This window comes from Geotrypetes seraphini, chromosome 3, assembly GCF_902459505.1.
Source record: "Geotrypetes seraphini chromosome 3, aGeoSer1.1, whole genome shotgun sequence".
In the NCBI taxonomy this organism is placed as follows: domain Eukaryota; kingdom Metazoa; phylum Chordata; class Amphibia; order Gymnophiona; family Dermophiidae; genus Geotrypetes; species Geotrypetes seraphini.
The window spans coordinates 312,151,316-312,171,777 of NC_047086.1; the positions used below are offsets into that span (position 1 = coordinate 312,151,316).

The 20,462-nt window shown below is 44.7% G+C and overlaps 2 long non-coding RNA genes across 2 annotated transcripts; one reads left to right on the forward strand and one right to left on the reverse strand.

The window, feature by feature from the left end:
- Window positions 1-219: 219 nt before the first annotated feature.
- LOC117356518 lies at window positions 220-6,917 on the reverse strand. The gene is made up of 3 exons (XR_004538658.1): window positions 6,693-6,917; window positions 5,783-5,969; window positions 220-374 (listed from the first exon to the last, which is right to left on the reverse strand). It is a non-coding gene; the product is annotated as an uncharacterized LOC117356518 (long non-coding RNA).
- Window positions 6,918-7,067: 150 nt separating this feature from the next.
- Window positions 7,068-17,792, forward strand: LOC117356519. Its single transcript, XR_004538659.1, has 2 exons — window positions 7,068-7,509; window positions 16,304-17,792. It is a non-coding gene; the product is annotated as an uncharacterized LOC117356519 (long non-coding RNA).
- The last annotated feature ends 2,670 nt before the right edge of the window (window positions 17,793-20,462 follow it).

The window sequence follows — 20,462 nt, forward strand, 5'->3', positions numbered from 1 at the left end:
TGCGGGTATTTCTTTTTTCCCTGTAATCCACCTTAATCAGTTTGTACTGGGATTGGTGGCATAAAAGTATACAATTAAATAAATCAATGTTGTCGTTCCTCCCCCAATCCCATCCTTCCGCAACCCTCCCCCCCGGTCACTCATTTCTGCCCAGGTCTGCATGGCATCAGCACGATAATGCTGTGCTCTCTTTAGTAAACTAAGTAAACCAGATCTTTGCCTGCTTCTTCACCCACCTTCTATCTCAGGTCTTAGGGCAGCGCCTCATCCAGTAGCGGTCAGAATCTATGTTCGTTGTCTTGTGGTGCAGGGGATCAACCGAGCCGTAGATTGTTATGAAATGATCCTACCTGATGATCAACAGTATGCAGCACCTAGGGTTAAAGAAATTAAAAAAAAAAAAATCAAGTCATGTGAAGTTGCTTTATTCTGTCTCTCTTCAAAACGCTAACAAACACTTAGGGCTCCTTTTACAAAGGCGCGCTAGCGGTTTTAGCGCCTCCTCTTGAGCAGGCAGTAGTTTTTTGGGTAGCACGCGCTAATCCGGTGCGTGTGCTAAAAACGCTAGCGCACCATAGTAAAATGAGCCCTTACTGTAATATTTTATAAGCAACAACAAAAAAGAAAGATGCAATTGCTAATAAAGACAGTTTCAAAAAAAAAAAAAAAAAAAAAGTTGGTTTATTTTGCCCTAAAAGGTACTGGTTATTAAACTTTTGGAAGAAAAGTCTACATTCTGTCCTGGTAATTTTCAGCCGGTGTCAAGCAGCATGCTATCTGCCTGATGCTGGCATTCAGCCCCGACATTCAATGCCAGGCTGTGTCCAGTGACAAGCATTGAATATCTGGAATGAGAGGGCATGGGATGAAGTTAAGAGGCGATAGGCTCAAGAATAATCTAAGGAAATACATTCTTTTTTTACAGAAAGAGTGGTAGAAGCGTAGAACAGTCTCCCGGAAGAGGTGGTGGAGACAGAGACTGGGTTTGAATTTAAGAAAGCGTGGGACAGGAATTTGGGATCTCTTAGAGGGAGGAAGAGATAATCGTTACTGCGGATGGGCAGAATGGACGGGCCATTTGGCCTTTATCTGCCATCATGTTTCTTTTTTAAAATTTATTTAAATATAACAATTACAATACATACAGTATTCTAAAGCAATATGAGTCCACATCAAGGAAGAGAAAGAGGTCATTATTGAACATACATAATCAACAAATAAAATTTTAAAAAGCCTGTATATCTCTATTTTAAGTTTTAGTTTGAACACCCGTTTCCCTATCTATGAGGAATCTTTCTAACTGATCAGGTTCAAAAAAGGCATATGACATATTTAAATAAGTAATCATACATTTAGCAGGAAATTTTAAGAAAAAAGTTGCTCCCAATGATAAAAATGTTTATGTTATAGCTGGCTCTAACTTAACAGGATAAGTGAATATTCAACAATAGCCAATAGGACCGCTAAGTATATGGTTTGATTTGCCCACTAAATTTAGACAGCCAATAACTGGTTAGCAGCTAGCTGCTAACTGTGAATATTCAGCAGAGGTAATCGGCAATCTTCCACAGAAGCTATTCCTGCATGAAGCTGCACACTGGATGCTGGCACACAGCATATTACTATGAATAGCAGCGAGACTGTTACTTGGCCCCAGTGCAGAGGAAGTACACAGGTGACTAAGGCAAACACAATGCCAGAACTTGAACACTGGGTCTGAGGAGACATAGAAGGTCTGAAAAAATAAGAAACAAGGATTTAATGCTAGTTTTTCCTTTTTTGCTGAGAGCATAACAGTACCTGCAACTTTCAAGACACAACACGAGATGCAGAAGTACTGGAACACTGTTCTGCATATCAATATCGGCATCACAAAAATTTTCATTGCAAGGAATTTTTGCAAGGCTGATATTCATCTGCAGGATAACTCCAGCACATGCAAAGACGTCTGCTGACACTGTCAGATTGCTCGATATGCACACAGTAGTAGCTGCCCTTGGCACAGAACCTTGGCTCCAGTGCACAGCTTTCTGCATCAGCTCCTTAACTTGGCAAAAGTGGCTTACAGCTAACTGGGCAAGACATTTTTAAAACCAAGCAGACTCTGCACTTGAAGTGCTGTAACAGAAAACATAAATTTGAGGCTCACAGAGCAGTAATGCCTATACATCCTTGTTTGATCACAAACAAGAGCCAACTGCTCTGCTACTGGTACATTAGGAAGCTCCGTACTCCAACGCTAGGGTTGCCCAGAAAAACCTAAAGTTGGAAAATGTTTTCCCCCATGAATTTGATTATACATCCTTGTTTGATCACAAACAAGAGCCAACTGCTCTGCTACTGGTACATTAGGAAGCTCCGTACTCCAACGCTAGGGTTGCCCAGAAAAACCTAAAGTTGGAAAATGTTTTCCCCCATGAATTTGATTATACATCCTTGTTTGATCACAAACAAGAGCCAACTGCTCTGCTACTGGTACATTAGGAAGCTCCGTACTCCAACGCTAGGGTTGCCCAGAAAAACCTAAAGTTGGAAAATGTTTTCCCCCATGAATTTGATTATACATCCTTGTTTGATCACAAACAAGAGCCAACTGCTCTGCTACTGGTACATTAGGAAGCTCCGTACTCCAACGCTAGGGTTGCCCAGAAAAACCTAAAGTTGGAAAATGTTTTCCCCCATGAATTTGATTGTGCTTGATCAGAAAAATTGTTAAAGCCCATCCCGGGGTCCTTCCAAGCCACTGATTACATAAAGCTCCGCTTTTCTTAAACTTTGCTATTTTTCCTTAATAGAGTAAATTCCTGGTAAATAACTATAGCTTTTAAGTTTTCACACTCAGCAATGATACACTGATAAAAACACATTTTATGTCAAGTCTGCTTTATTAAAAAAAGAATAATGAATCAGAACAGAAATAACACTAGAGTCTCCAATATGCTCATTATAGCAAGTGGAGTCAATTTCCTTAGAACTCACTAATACCGTATTACAACCACATTCTCCTGTCTCCACATTCTCCTGTCTCCCCCCCGGCCGTCTCTGATCGCCTCCCTCCAAGTCCTGGGGCCATTTTTTTTTTCCAATGCCAATGAGCGATTCTCAGGGGGGCAGCCAGGGGATAGACCACAGATAATCGAAACCGCGAACATCGAAACCGCGAATAGGGAGGGGGAAGTGTAAAGCTTAGCATGCGGTAACAGACAATAGCAAATGCCAAGTGCCCAAAAAGGATGAGCAGCATCTACCATGCGCTGTCTGTTAGCACACACAAAGTTTTAATAAAAAAGCCCTTAAGTGATCTCCCTTCTGACACTACAAAGGGAATTTGGGACAGAGGAGAAGAGACAAATTCACAGTTTTTAGCTCCACCAATGTCTTTTTTTTTTTTTTTTTCATTCATCCACCAATATAATTATCAAGGTACTCGCGCCAACAAACCTTCAAAGAGTAAACAGGCACAAAGTACTTATGTGCTTTACCACAAGATGACCAAGATAGTTAAATAATTCTCTTTAAAAGTACCTTGTTAGCAAGAAATTTAAGAATGTAATTTACAAATCAAAAATAAAGTCCAGGGACCTGATATTCAGCCAGCGATGATCAGCATTTTGCTGTCTGCTACCAGCACTAAACCCAGAAATCTGATGTCGAGCCTCCAGGTATGAGCACTGGATATCTGGGTTTCCGTATCCAGCTAACATGTAGCCAGTTAAGTGTGATATTCAGAACTTAACCGGCTCAGGGTACTGCACACCACTTTGATCACACTACACCTGCCGGGGGTGTGCGAGTTGTTTGACGGCAGTGGCAGGACATGGGCATCCCTCCCGCTGCCGGGAGGGGTGTGGGTGTGTGTTGGAGGGGTTGCTTGGCAGTGTGTGTGTGTGTTGCTTGGCAGTGGGAGGGAGTGGGCATCCCTCCTGCTGGAAGTGTCAGGGGGAGGAGGCAAAGTTTTCTGGCAGGTCTGAGCTGTCAAGCCTTACTTTCCTGTCAATGCCTAAGCCAATCAGTGTTCAGGCAGTGACCAGAAAGAAAGGCTACAACAGCTCAGACCTGCCAGAAGATTTTGCCTGCAAATGTAGGACAGCGAGTTTAGGGAATCACCCGTTGATAATAGAGAATTGCCCTGTGTGCTCGTTTAAATATTAATGACCTCATTGTAATACATTTGCATGGCAGAGTTGGAGTCTGCTAGGAAGCTCAGAAAAGATCATGGTGAGCCCTTTTCAGAATTGGCCAGTAGAATACTTCCGGGCAAAACCATCTGGAACCGGTTTAGAGACCATCGTTAAAGGCACAGTGGGTTTTGAGAATCTTCCCCTGAGTGATATGTATACAGGGCAAAGAGGAGGAAAGAAAATACCGAATTTTTTGCTCTATAAGACACACCCTATATTTAGAGGATGAAAACAAGAAAAAACCATTCTGAACCAAATTCTCCCTGCCAGGCTCTGCACCCTGTCCCCCCTCTGGTGTTCTAGTGGTAGGCCGGGACAGGGCACACAGCAGGCAGGGACAGGACAGCAGGCAGGCCTAGTGACAAGCAGGTAAGGCCCCCCACCCCCCTGCAGGGCCCCCACCCCGAGGCAGGCAGAAAGTGCCCTCCCCCTTTAGTTCTTTTGGCAGTCCAGCGCTGTAGGGCAGGAGCTTTCAGCCTCCTGTCCTTCCCTCCGGCTGACTCCCGAGCATCAGAGTCATAGCACGCCGCTCCGTGAATAGTTGCCAAATGGCAGCAGCGGGAGATTTAACAACGATTTAAAGCAAAGTAGGCAAACCAGGAAACCTTCCAAGAAAACTCTAAGCCAGGAACTCCGAGGTGTGCAAATATAAGAATAGAGAAAGAGAGAGAGACCCTCCTTCCCGTACACTGCTTCCACAAAATACCAAGCCGAAGAGAGAGAAACTGACAGCTAGCCAACATAGGTGCGACACCTCCCTGTACTCCACAGAAAAATAAAAAGCAAAGATAATTAAGTTACCTGTCACCAGCATGGCACCTCCAGAATCAGCATTGCCAAGGGCATCCTCATCAACGCCTCCACACCGGAAGGATCCAATCCCCCTTCTCTGTGAAGGTAGGAAAATCTTACCTGCCGAGCTCTTCTGCGTCGAATCCCACACACCCCTAACTCCTGAGGACCGCTGCAGCCCCAACTTTGGGCTCCTGTCCCTTCCCGGGGCTACGACAACCTGCTCAGAGGCCAGGTTCCAGCCAGGCTCTGCTTCCAGCCAGTTACACCGCCCATCAGCCCTCCAGCATGCGCGTATTCTCTCGTACTTTCCTCAGCGCGCAAGCAGCCAGCAACATCACTCATATTTGGCGGGAATCTCCTCAAGACCAACCATCCAATAGCACAGGTGGAAAATCAACCACGTGACTAAACAAGGAGAACAAAACCAGCACTGCTTCCTATTACAAGATTTCTCTGCGATGGGCCCACCCAAAACTGGGGTTGAAAGGATTGAGAATCACATTAGCAGGTATACTGAGGAAGTGTTATCTTGCACTCCCGAGCAACAATGTCAGAGTCAGCTGCCGTTCAAGAGTCAGCCAGAGGGAAGGCAGGAGGTTGAAAGCTACTGCCCTACAGAGCTGGACCGCTGGAGGAATTAAGGAAAGGAAAGGAAGGAAGGAGGGGAGGGGGGTATTCGCTCCATAAGACGCACCCTTATTTCCACCCATTTTTTTGGGGAAAAAAGGGCATCTTATAGAACGAAAAATATGGTAGGTTGAGAGCAAAAGTTGCAAGCTTTTCTTCTGCTTCATTCCAAAACTCACATAACTGTTCTTCCTTTTTCTTGACCCTTTTGAGGACGTTTTGCTTAGCCTTTTTTCCTTGACAGTGGTACCAGCTTCATATGAAACACCTTTTGGGCTAAATTGGTGAACTCCAGCACTTTTTTAAAAATATATACAGTATTTCTTTTCAGAATGCTGTAGGGACACATGCTAAAAGTTGCCAGATCTGAAATTAAAAAATCATGTGAAAATGTCAAAACTAAATAATACAAAAAAGTTACAGTATACTACTATATGAAACTACATATACTGCTCACAAAGAAATATGGAAAACATTTTAAAACAATCCTATGGTTAAGAACATAAGAAGGTGCCTCCGCTGGGACAGACCAGAGGTCCATCCTGCCCAGCGGTCCGCTCACGCGGCGGCACTATCGCCTGAAAGGTGGTCCCAGACTAATTTTGTAACTTACCTCTAGTCCTCTAATCCTATCCTTATAACCTACCTCTACTCCTATCTGTACCCCTCAATCCCTTTGTCCTCTAGGTACCTATCCAAACCTTCCTTGAAGCCCTGTAGCGTGCTCCTGCTTATCACTTCTTCTGGTAGCGCGTTCCATATATCCACCACCCTCTGTGTGAAAAAGAACTTTCTGGCGTTTGTTCTAAACCTACCCCCTTTCAATTTCTCCGAGTGCCCCCTTGTACTTGTAGTAGGATCTAAAACACAAAGTTATCACATGGTCATCTCAAAAGTGTACAGTGGCAAGTATACAAATTACTGCATGCTGCTAAATAAGAAAAAAAGGAGTAAATTGCAAACACAGATACATGAACAATGGTTAAAACACATTTCCAATGTTTTTCGAGCATCAAATCTGAAGCTGGGTTGTAATTTTAGAGGATAGCCAACCCCAATAAGTTAGCACAGCCCACACTATTCCCCTACCTCAGGGCAGGAGGCACCAGCATTAAATTCAAGCTGCAAGCTCCACACCACCATCTCCCCGCGCCCCGAATCTCGAAGCTGAGGCAGTACGAAGCAACAGGAACTGAGATCAAACCAAAGCAACAAGCACCCTGCTCCGTCCGGCCTCAGCCCCTCTCCTTCCCCTAGGCAGCAGGAAAGGAAGAACTCCACTGATTGGCTGCAAGCAGGAGCGGGAACAAACTCCTCCCCTCTACGCTGGAGCAGGCACTCAGATCAAATACAGATTCACATAACTTTATTGGCATGACAATCGTAAACGCCATACCAAAACCAAGCAACGACAGAATGCTGCGCTTCACCTCTCCTTTCCTACCTGGAAGCAAGTGACAGAACATGGCTAATGGGGGGGGGGGGGGGCCGCACGACAAAAGATGAGGCAAGAAAACAACTGCACCACAGCCCGATGTTTTTTCAAGCAAAGGAGACCCAGCTGTTCCGTTCCCACCCCCTCCTCCAGGCTGGTCCGCCAGAAGAAAGGACGCAGCTCATTGGCTTCTGCCGGGAGCTGCATCAAGGAAAGGACAAGCAAAGGAGAGAAAGCGCCGCCCCATCCAGCCCCATACTTTGGGAGTGAAGGGGGCGGGGAGAGACAGAGCTTTCCCTGATTGGCTGCAGCCAGCAGGCCGTGGGATTGGGCGGTGTAGCGGCGGGGCTGCTACTTTAGCTGAAGTTAAAAGAAAGTTTGCTTGTAGTACGTGCGTGTTGTTTTCTTATGTGCTATAGAAGTTGCAGTGTTTCGGGGAGAGATGCACGGTTTGGGGGCTGTACTTTGTAGGTGTGTATTATACACATACAACGGTTATTATCTGTTGTTGGGGGGGGGTTCCTTTACGATCGAAAGGTATCGGTATTCAGATTCATAGCTGTACTTGCAGGAGCATTTAGGACATTTTAGTTGTGCAACTATCTGAAGAACTCAGTCATGAAATCAAATGATTTCAGATAACTGTATTAGCAGGATAATTTTACATGTAAAGGACTGTTTTCTTACTCTTTGTGACTCTGTACAGCGCTGCTTGCGTCTGATAGCGCTATAGAAATAATTAATAGTAGTATATTTATCAGTTAAAGTTTAAAAAAAAAATTACAGCGTACAGAGGGGACAATAGCAAAAATCATTTCCACCTGGATCAGGTCTATATTGTTCCTGATTGTCATATTTCTTGCCTGCTGGATATACAATATTTTGTTACCATAATTGCTGTTTCTCTTTTTCCCCCATATTTTATTTTGGTTTTCTTACTCAGTCTTTTGTGGGATGTCTGATTTTTTGTGTGTCTGCTTTCGGAAATGTATATCTCTGATACCTTTGTATTTAGCAAAGTTCAAATGGAAATGTATTTATTTTTCTCTTTTGGTTTTCACTTGCACACAGAGACTAAGAAAATAAGAATTACCATAATGGGTTAGACCAAAGGTTCATGAAGCCCAGTTTCTAGTATGACAGACACATTGACTACTACCCGAAGGTTAAGGAATAATCTATTCCCAAAGAATTCTTGTAGAGAGCCTCATTAGCATTCTTTTGCTCCCCCTCCCATCTCTCTGGGCTGGCCTTCAGTTCCTCAGTTACCTGTACAAATGAGAAGGTAGGAGTTTATTTTTAGTATTTAAGCCCGTTACATTAACGGGTGCTAGAATAGATGTGTAGACTTTTAGCACAATGGGTCGCTGAGGCATTTCTTTCTTTCTTACTTTATGTTTTTTATCTCTCTCCCTGCCCCCCTTTCTTTCTGTCTCTGTCCCCCTGTGTGTCTCTGTCTCTTCCCTGGCCCCCTGTCTTACTGTCTCTCTCCCTGGCTGTCTGTCAGTCTTTCTTTGTTTCTGTATCTTCTCCCTTCGCGAGTGTGGGGCAGTTGTAGGTGCACATGCGCACTCCTTCCGGCCACGGACATACGGAACACGCAGGTAGGAGTGTGCATGCGCCGCTTAGGGTTTTATTATCTAGTCATTAAGCCCGTTACATTAACGGGTGCTAGAATATATGTCTGTCTGTCTCCCTCCCGCTGACTCTCTCTCCCTGGCCCCCTTTCTCTATCTGTCTTTCTGTCCGTCTCCCTGCCCCTGTGTCTTTCTTTCTTTCTGTCTCCCTCCCTCCCACTGTCTGTCTGTCATTTTTCCCCATTTCCCTATGCAGCAGCATTTCCATCCCACTTCCCTATGCAGCAGCAACAGCATTTCCCTCCTATCCCCCCCCCTCTTTTCCTGTACAGAAGCAGCAGCGGTATTTCCCTTCCCCTCCAAGTCCCTGTATAGCAGTAGCAGCATTTTCCCCCACCCCCCTTTCCCTTCTCTTACCGCGATCTGGCCTGCTCCGTTCGTCCCCTCCCCCTTCTTTTACTGCCATTGTTCTGCTCGATCTTGCCTGCTCCTGACCCTCCCACCGCCGACAAACCTCCGGGCTCCAGCCGCGTAGGCAGCACTTTAAACACGCTGCTTCGTGGCCTTCTACTGCCGATTTCCTCTCCCGCGTCTGTCTCCGACGATGTCATCAGAGACGCGGCAGAGGAAATCGGCAGTAGAAGGGCGCAAAGCAGCGTGTTTATAGTGCTGCCTACGCCGCTGGAGCCGGGAGGTTTGTGGAGGGTCAACGGGCGGAGCGGGGCTGCTCTCCACCACTCAGTTGCTGCCACTGCCCCACAGGGCCGCGAGTGTGGGGCAGTTGTAGTCACGCATGCGCATTTCTTCAGGCCACGGACATACGGAACACGCAAGTGGAAGTGCGCATGCGCGGCTTGGGGTTTTATTATAGAGATTAAATGCAGGTTTTGCTTACCATTTTGTGAGACTTTTCTGTGCTGCAAAGGATACCAAACTAGGGTCATCTCTGAAACCTTTCGAACATGGACTCTTAAGATCAGAGGTCTGCATCCAAGAGGCAGACTGCCTTGCTGTGCACCCATTTGGACAGCTTGTACTATCAGTCTGGAAGCTCAGGGATCGGTCTCATGGGAGCAAGACTCACCCCAGGCTCTGTCCACAGTGGGCTTGAGTGCAGGCGGAGTGGCTCTGTGGTAGTTTTTCCATGATTAGGACTTAGGAGCAGCACAAAAGCACAAACCACATGTTTCTCTTCATCAGGACATTACTGAAATGCTAACAGATCATTGGGAGATCCTGCAGGGGCCCCTTCAGGAGGCCAAAGCCATGGCAAAGCTCTGTCTAATGGATGCTGAATTTAGCCAGCTCTTTGTTCCACTGAAAGTGAATTCCCTGGTGGCACAGGTTACTAAGCGTACTTCCCTTCCTAGTGACAGCGGTGTGGTATTAAAAGATGCCCAGGACCACAGGCTGGAATTTGTTCTTGAGAAGCTACATGAAGCCGCATCCTCAGGATTTAAAAGCAGCCGCACCTTTGTTGCCAGTGCTTGCCAATCCACTGGCCAGGACAGATCACCAGTTTCTGATGTCTAGAGTGGATTATGTAGCTGATGCTCTGTATGTTCTTTTCAGAGTCATGAGCAAAATTTCTGCTTATTCCATTTCCGCCTGCAAGATGCTGTGGATCAGACAGTGGGCAGGGAGACTGCTCCTCCAAGGCGAGTTTGAGTAAATTGCCCTTTAAAGGGCAATTAGTTCAGGACTTTCTTAAAAATTATCTTATGGCCAGTGTGCAGGATTGCAGGCCAAAGACTTTACCAGACAGCAGAGCTCGAACACCTAGGGAGTCAGGGTGCAGTAATTTTCAGGCCTTAAGACGATATTGACAGTTCTGCTGAGGACCTTTAGGCAAAAGATAATTTCAAAGCTCGAAGCAAAGATTCAGAGGGGGCAGGTGCCCCCAATCTTCATGATCCTGCTCCACAGTCACTCCCAATAAGCAGTTATGATGTCAAGCCATCAGCCGGGCCTCCACACAACAGGGAGAGGTTATCAGCCTATTGGGAAGCATGGTTGGATATCACTACAGATCGCTGGGTGCTGGATGTTATACAGGAGGAATACAAGCTCGAGTTCTTTCATCCCCTCCCGGACTTCTTTCTGGATTTGCCAGCTGGGAATCCAGAAAAAGTGGTCAGAGTCCGAGCAACGGTGCAAAGGCTGCTGGAGCTGGAAGCTTTAGAGCCCATACCAGAAGGAGACTCATGCTGCGGCAGACATTCGATATACTTCATAGTACCCAAAAAAGGTTCAGAAGACTGGAGGCCAATTCTAGACCTCAAGGCAATCAATGTGACCCTCAAGATATCGCGTGTCAAAGCAGCTCCTGATTGGTGAGGCCCAACTTAGTACAGGAAGAGGCAGTCGGAGCATACCGCGAGTGATTTCCTTCACTCGCCGGTGCTCCGGCTGCTGTTCGTGGTTTTTCAACATTCACGGGGGTTCCTGGAACAGAACCCCCGCAAATATCGGGAGAGTACTGTACAAGCAAATTTGAAAAATTCTCGCTTCAACAGGAAGCCAATGCAATTTCCTAAGATAAGGTGTTATATGTTCAGTTTCTTCAAGTTGTAGATCAACCGAACTGCCGTATTCTGAATAACTCATCTTCCTAATAGTTTTCTTGTAGGAGCCCAAATAAAAAATATTGCAATAATCTAATAGGCCCCAAACCAGAGACTACACCAGAAGTCTGAAAGAGCTGAAATTGAAATATGATTTAATAGTACAGAGTTTCCTGCCGGCTGAGTTCACATGGTGGTTTGGGGATTCCCTGCCGCAGCCATTCAGCTGATCACGGCAGGAGGATTCCCTTGCCATGACCAGCTGATGGCAAGGGATCAGGCGTGATTCTCTAACTGACATCTGTGACATGGGTGCCAGTTAGAGAATTGGGCCGGTTAGGCGGGGTTGGGGGGTCTGTCCATTAGGGCAGATGTGATTCTGTATAGGACGCCGGTGTGCGATTCTCAGCCACTTATTAGGCGGCTGCAGAAACCAGTGTCCTATACAGAATTTCCCCCTTATTGTTTTATGGTCTGTAGCTTTGCATCATATCTTGCAAATAAACAAACAGAAGCTAAATTGATATATTAATGAATATAGCGATAACAGCAAATTTTATCAAACTGGAAAAACTATTTTGACTGACTGTGCCTGGTGGAATGCTGTCTGTTTAGTAAGGAAATACAAGGAGGTAGCTCCTATTAAAATACTTTAAAAAAATATATATTTAAATAGATTTGGAAGCCTTTAGATCAGGGGTAGGGAACTCCAGTCCTCGAGAACCGTATTCTAGTCGGGTTTTCAGGATTTCCCCAATGAATATGCATGAGATCTATTTGCATGCACTGCTTTCAATGCATATTCATTGGGGAAATCCTGAAAACCCAACTGGAATACGGCTTTCGAGGACTGGAGTTCCCTACCCCTGCTTTAGATGTTTGTCAGACTATTGTATAATTTTAAAAGTACTTTTGCTACTGCTACGTTAGGCCAGTGTGCAGGATTGCATACATAGTATGTGCCAGTGGTACATACTGTTTATTAACACTATGGGGAGAGTTTAGCTGTTTATCTGTTGGTGGCATATCAGGAGAGCTCTACTAGACGTATGCAGCACTGGAGACACGCAAAGGAGACAGTCCCTGCTCAAAAGAGCTTACAATTTAAACGGACAAGACAGACAAACAGGATGCTAGGGTGGGGATACAGTTAAGGGAGATGGAATCTGCCAGGCAGAGGGGAGAAGGGTTATGGACTGAAGGCTAAATCAAAAAGGTGAGTTTTCAGTCTGCTTTTATAAACGAGGTAAGGAAAGGGGCGTGATGGATGAACTCAGGTAGTTTATTCCAGGCATACCTGTTGTTGGGAGAATTATAATTGTTCAAATATGTGTGTTTAAATTTATTCAATACAAATTTCAAATTTTAATCTGAGAAGTTATTTTTTTAACAAATGAAACCTTCATTTGGTTGTAAATATTAAGATTATACCAACAAGAAAGAGTCTTTTGTAGAAATGGCCCGACTGTTGCTCCCTTGTGCATACTGTCTTCCAACAGGTGCCTTTCAAAGTTTTTTATTTTCGCTGTTTCAGGTTAAAAATGATCTAAAACATGGGAAATGTTGTCATTTCTCATGTTTCAAACAAATGCACAGCCCTAGCAACCTGACAGCCACCTGGAATTAAAAAAAAAAAAATCAGCACATATTTACAGAAATTGTATACAGATTCTTTAGGAGGGAGTGATTGTAATTATTGAGTGTATTAAATTCTGGGGAGCCTAGGGGTCTAAAAATTCATATAAGGTGTACCTAAGTGCCTAATACCCTTGCACTGACCCTGTTCTTGCCTTTCTTCCTCTTACTGTTTCAAACATTATTTCCCAGAGGCCAAAGCCCTTATCCATATTTCTCTTCTGCCTAGCTGCTTTTAAAAAATTCTGTTTGCTTTTGGGGGGAGGAAGTGATAATCTAGTGAAAATTCTCTCCCTGGCTGAATCCTCTTATCCTCTCTTCCAGCTCTCAGCACTAGAACCTTGTTAAAAAGTGTGCACTTCCCGTATGACACAGTGGTTAGGGTTACCGGTTTCGTAACTAAAGCGCACCGGACATTGGCGCGTCAATTGCACGCAGGATGTATGTGCACCTCTGGTCCCACCACTTTAAACCGGTAATGTTACTGCTGTGAGGGGGGGGGGGGGGTTGGGGGAAGCCCCCCCAGTACATGTAGAAGTCCTCGTGCTCCTGTTGGGGGGGGGGATTTTGGAGGGGTGAAACCCCCCTTCCCCCAAGCACACTGAAAACTTCCGTTTTCTGTTCAGTTTTCAGAGTTTGGGAGTTTTTCAGTGTATTGAGGGGGTCCCCCCCTCACAGTGCTAACTTTATGGGTTTAAAGCGGTGGGACCGGCAGCGCACATACATCCTGCACGCGATTGTCGGAGCACTTTTGTCCTGCGCTCAATTGACGGGACAGTAACGGTACACTTCCTTTTTCCTCTATTTGCAGGCTCAAGTATGTCTGTGTGGGAGATGTGCAAGGAACAGCCATGGCAAAGTATGTCTCAGTAAGGGGATATGTGGGGAGTGGGCATGGGGTTAGGGTTACCAGATGTCCGGGTTTTGAAAAACTTCCACCTCGGGACCGCATCAGGAGGGCATCCGCGGATGCAATGCGGTGACATCACGTGCATACGTGTGATGTCATTGCATTGCATCCGCGCGTGTGCAGATGCCCTCCTGACGCAGTCCCAAGGATGAGAATAGGTTGAGGTGGGCAGGGCTGGGTGGAAATGAACATGACTTGGGCATAATGGGCAGGATGGAACTGGCCGGACTTGGGGGGGTGGGGCTATGGGTGCGGATTGTACAGGAGTAAAATCTGGTAACCCTACATGGGGTGTGTGTAGTGACTGATGATTTGCACAGTCTTTGTCCTGTATATAGTAATTCGGTTTAAGATGGGCTAGAGAGAGCTTTGATAGAAACTTCAGTAATTTGGAATATCATGACAGTACCTGGCCAACTTTTTCAGTCTGTGTCCCGCAAATGACAAGATGATTTGGATAGGCTGGAGTAGGCTTCAACAGCAACTCCAGTAGTTGGAATCTAAGGATAGTGCTGGGTGGACATCTATGGTTTACGTCCTAGAAATGCCAAAGAAAACCAATTTAATTATTAGTGTGACTGTCGGGCAGACTGGATGGACCGTTCTGGTCTAGTCATTTCCTATTAGAGAATGACAAGGTGACAAAATTCATCACCGTTCCCATCCCCGCAGATAACCGCAGGAAATAATCCCATGTCATTTTCTAGTGTCTATTTCAACCTCGGTCCTTCTACACCAGCATTCTTCAAAGCAAAGCTTGTGGGTCAGTGGTTGTGGCCATTCATACTCTGATTCTTATGTGAGCCAAGGATAATGAAGCCATTGTGACATCACTGATGTGATTGGCTCTTAGGCACTGGTGGAATGAGGCATTATGACATCACAATATCTGCTCTGGATACCAGAGACTGTCATTCTGTAGTGTCTGTTTCAACCTCAGTCCTTCTACACCAGCATTCTTCAAAGCAAAGCTTGCGGGTCAGTGGTTGTGGCTATTCATACTCTGATTCTTCCCTCTCTCCTTAAAGAATGACATGAAGATGGTTTCCTGCGGTTATCCGCGGGGACGGGAACGGTGATGAATTTTGTCACCGTGTCATTCTCTAGTTGTAATCTAGGATAGTGCTGGGTGGACATCTATGGTTTACGTCCCAGAAATGCCAAAGAAAAACAATTTAATTATTAGTGTGATTGTTGGGCAGACTGGATGGACCGTTTAGGTCTAGTCATTTCCTATGTTACTATATGTGTATGCATGTGCAGTGGTACATACTGTTTATTAACACTATGGGGAGAGTTTAGCTGTTTATCTGTTGGTTGCATATCAGGAGAGTAGAGGGGGGATGTGTGTTTGTTGGGAGGATGCATCTATGGCTATAGGAATTTAGGCTTCCCATCCTATTCCATTCTCTCCTGTCCTCCTACCTGCTTCTCCCACCCCTTCCACTCTCCGGTTCTCTTCCTTGCCATTGTTGCACCTTTTTTCTACCTTGCTTTTTTTCCCTGTCTGTCCACACTGCATGCTCTCCCTTCCTTCCATGCCGCATCTTACAAGATCTCTCCCCTTTCCTCTCCATTTTTTTCATCCCTAACTGTCCCTTCTTCCCTAGAACTCATTTTCCTTGCATTTCTTCTCCCTCCTGCTTTTTTCCTTTAATTACTTTATTTCTTCACTGCAGCTATGGCTTGCCTCATCTTCTGTGCCACCAGCCTCCCCCCCAAGCCCCCTCCCCCCACACACAATCAGCACCTTGCTCCTGCACATTGCGGTTTGGGTCCTGTTTAGTAGCAGTGTCTCGCTTCCTTGCTACCCGCTGCTCACAGCTTCTTCCTTCCATTTCTTGCTTAGTCCATACACATCTATTTGATTGTGCATGCAAAATCAATGAGCTGTGTGTGAACGAACAAAGACAGACCCTCCCCAATAGGTTCTATTGATTAAGCAAAACTGTTTTAAAAAGATCTAGTTTAACTGTTCTCCCCCCCCCCCCCCCCCCAACATACACACTCATCATTGCAGTTCATAAAAATACAGTGCTGGCTGGAAATACTTCTTCCCCTTGTTGAATATTGATCCCATAGGGTTCTGATATAGGTAATCTTAAATACAAAATAGAGAAATTGAATGGAAACAGTATACCTGAAGATGGTTAGCCATTAACTATCTGAAGAAAACAAAAAAGAGCTCTCTGCAAATTAGATCAATCTGATCTTCATTTGCTTGCAGTTTAATTAGAAAAAATGGGAAGAGAATTACTTTAATAATACTTAGCCATAAAGGATAAAGAACATGACAGTCTTGTAAGGAACTGAGAAAAAAATAATTATTGGATTTTGCTGCAAATCCCAAGATGGCGAAGAGTACAATAGCATAATACAAGGCAATTAAATTGGCAGCCAGGAAGTGCAAAATGTTAATGATAGTAGACGCAGTTCTTATAATGCAGCCTCCCTGGAGATTTCTTTGAGTAATATACAGTACAGAACCAAACAGCACAGCAGTTCAGCTTAAACAAACCATTTTGCCTCAAGTAATGTTCTATATTTATTTTAAAAAATTATATTCTGCTTATACCTAGGTGGATTACAAAACAAAACAAGGGACTTAAGAGGAAAGGGAGATCCAAGATAGCCGCAGACCCAGCTGGCTGAGCAGTACGCCGTCGAGTTTTACCCCTTACAACTTTTGTGCCGTTGGAGCCTCGCAGCAGTCCGGAGCAGTGGTCTTCGGCAATATCGGGGATCTCCTTCGTTGTATGCAGGAGACACCCCGGGTGTCGAGAGACCCGCTGGAGATGCACCGGAGGGGCGGAACAGAAACGATCTCCTTGGGCTTGGAGACAACACTAAGCCCAGATGCCAGAGCACCTCCCCCTCCTCCTCAGATTACCAGCTCCCCAAGAGAGGAGTGCTTCCGGAGCATGGGCAGTACTCTCCCTCGGAGGCCACAGAGAGGAGAGAATGGAGACAAACTCCCATTCACAGGAGAGTTTGGAGGAGACTGAGAGTCCAACAACTGCAGGGGTAAATTTGAACCTGAATAAGGCTGTCCAAGAGGGGACATCAACTGGTGAGACTTTTCACTTTGCAAATGTTTCCGTTATTGAAAAACCCAGAGAGGTAACCATGGGATCCCTTTGGGATCTGGTGGCAGACTTGGCAAAATCAGTTAAACCCAAACTAAATCAGTTGGAAGAAAGACTTAAAGCCCAAGAGACTGTGGTGGGAAATTTGAAGGTTGAATTTGATGACAAAAAGTTCCCTAGAAAATATCTACCAAGAACTGAAAGTTTCTAAACAGATTAGAGAAGTATTAATTAAGGATAACACCAATTTGAGAAGGATTAATAAATTTTCTAAGGGTTGCAACAATATCTCTAAGAGATATAGTGAAACGTTATATGATGGAAATTTTGGAAATTTCTGAAGATATGTTGCCACCACTCACTCAAGCTTACTATTTACCTATCAAAAGAGATGAACAACAACGATTACAAGAAAGGAACCAGCAACCACTTGATGTTACAGCAATATTGGAACTTACCGATATAGAAATGACTACCCTGCGACACTGTTGCCTTAGCACTAGATAAAAACTGGTTGCTTAGGCTTTTCTTTAAAAATAGACAAAAAAAATTATAGGACTTAAAATATTGATTTTCCTGGATCTGGCTCAAGATATTCAAAAAAGGAGATGCAAATTTCTTCTTTTAAAACCAGTGGTTATAGCTTTGAGAGCGACCTTTTTTCTTTGACATCCATGTAAATGTGTGATACAATATCGTATGAAAAAATATGTTTTCTTTGACACAAGCCAGCTGACAACATTCTTGTCTACAGCGCCTCAGGCTTAAGGGGAATTATGAGGGCAAATTGATTATTTGTTATCCTGTCTTAGTCTAAAGAGTCTGTTTCTTCTTTATATAGCAATTTAGTTTGTTAATGTTTCTTTAATTTTCCACTATGTATACCTTGAATCGCCATATGTGGACTTGAGCTGAAGTTAAGCCATAATGATTTTCTTATTATTGTTGTCTGAGATGTTTGAATGAATATTTTATTACCTTACTGGCTTATCTTTATCTTTCTGTACAAGTGATACTTGATTTGTAAACTTGAAAATGATAAATAAATTTTAAAAAACCAAAAACAAACAGATCCCCTCCTTTACAAAGCTGCACTAGCGTTTTTAGCATTGGCTGCAGCAGTAACAGCTCAGATGCTCATAGGAATTCTATGAGCATTTGAGCTGTTACCGCGGTGGCCCGCACTAAAAATGCCAGCGTGGCTTTGTAAAGGAGGGGAACGATGATAAGATTTAAAAAACACCACCAAAAACCAGTATAAAACACAATAAAACAAAACAATATATATAACATTTCCATTAATTACTTTATTCCTTCAATCACTGAATCTTAACAGCTAAAAAGCTGCTGTAGATCCATTTAAGGTACAGGTACAAGACACTTTATCCAAAATCCTTGGAACCAGGCATATTTCGGGTTTTGGAACTTTCGGATTTTGAAAAAGACAGACCATAAGACCATAAAATTGCTCGTCCAGTTCCGCTCTGTTCCACCTGTGTCATGCCCCGTTGCACCCCCCAGCCTCACCCCCAGACGACATCTGCAATGATGTCATGCGTGGATGCCCCTTTCCAACGCAATTTTGACTGGAAGCTTTTCAAAACCTGGACAAAGTGTCGGGTTTTGAAAAGCTGTCTGGACCCCCGGACATGTCCTCAAAAAGGAGGACATGTCTGGGAAATCTGGACATCTGCTAACCCTAGCTTGGCATTCCTGACCAAATATTGGGAGCTGGATTTTAAAGTAGACACTGGGGGACCTACTTTAACAACTGGTTCCCAAAATTATTTTTAAAAATTTAACAAACGGCTCTGACAAGCAATTAGCCTTGCATCTGTAAAGGGTTACCAGATTTTACGTTCGTCAAATCTGGACCCCTAGAACTGTCCCCAAGCCCGCCCTGTAATGCCCCAGCTCAGCCCACCCCCCCACCCCCCACTGCCTGTTTGTCAGTCAGGAAGGTAGATGAGGGTAGATAGAAGCACGTGTGCGCATGACATCGCCGCGTTGCATCCGTGCATGTGCGGATGCCCCCTTCCCGACGCGATTTCTTTTCAAAACCCCGACATGTCCGGGGAAATCCGGATGTCTGGTAACCTTACATCTAACCTAACAAGAACGGTAGCAGAGCGAGACTTAGGGGTGATCGTCAGTGAGGACATGAAGGCTGCCAATCGAGTGGAGAAAGCTTCATCCAAGGCAAGGGAAATCATGGGTTGCATACGCAGGGGTTTTGTCAGCCGTAAGCCGGAGGTCATTATGCCATTGTATAGATCATTGGTGAGGCCCCACCTGGAATACTGTGTGCAATTCTGGAGGCCGCATTATTGCAAGGATGTACTGAGGATGGAGTCGGTTCAGAGAATGGCCACCCGGATGGTCTCGGGACTCAAGGATCTCCCGTACGATGAAAGGTTAGAAAAATTACAGCTATACTCGCTCAAGGAGTGCAAAGAGAGGGGAGACATGATCGAGACGTTCAAATATCTCACAGGTTCAGAGAATGGCCACCCGGATGGTCTCGGGACTCAAGGATCTCCTGTACGATGAACGGTTAGAAAAATTACAGCTATACTCGCTCGAGGAGTGCAGAGAGAGAGGGGAGACATGATCGAGACGTTCAAATATCTCATGGGCCGCATTGAGGCAGAGGAAGATGTCTTCTTTTTCAAGGGTCCCACGGCAACAAGAGGGCATCCATGGAAAATCAGGGGCGGGAAACTGCAAGGTGACACCAGGAAGTTCTTTTTTACTGAAAGGGTGGTTGATCGCTGGAATAGTCTTCCACTTCAGGTGATTGAGGCCAGCAGCGTGCCTGATTTTAAGGCCAAATGGGATCGACACATGGGATCTATTCACAAGGTAAAGGTAGGGGGAGGGTCATTAGGGTGGGCAGACTGGATGGACCGTGGCCCTTATCTGCCGTCTATTTCTATGTTTCTATATAACTCTTGGTTTCACCTAACACCCAGATATTTAATGCCAGTGCCTGGACATGGTCTGGCATTTAATATCTGGGTCTAATTTAGCTGATAGTCAGGGCTTAAGAAAATGCTGACTGCCACAGGCTGCATACTGAGGTACATAAGACTTGTTGATCAAGAACACATTCTTGCTAGAAGAGCTACTGTAGCAAGTGACATACGGTAACTCAGTCAAATTTCCTTTCCTTTCACATTAAACCAAAATCAGTGCACTGCAAAGCAATCGTCTCACTTTACACTGGCATTACTTGACCTAAAAAAAACCTCCTACATTCACCGCAGAACAAATCACAGCCTGAGGGAGTAGAAACTTCATCCACTAGTCTAGAAATCGGTCATGACAGGTAGAACATTTTGTGATTGCAAGCTGATTTTTGCTCAACAACATAATATAGGTGTCGGTTTCATTCAGGAGTAACAAAAGTCTATGCAGGTGGAATAAATAGACTATAAGAGCAAAGGAAGCTTGACTTGATGAGGGTAGATAGAAACAGGCAATATAAATGTACGTAATAGGGAGCTGGCATGTAATATTTTGCAAAAAATGCTCTTGAAGTCTGACAATAATTCAATTAAATTTCATAACAGAACTGTTTAAACTAGTTACAGTGAAGAAAACGTATAGAGAGCCATTTTCAATAGAATGTCTATTTCCCCTATAAGACGTC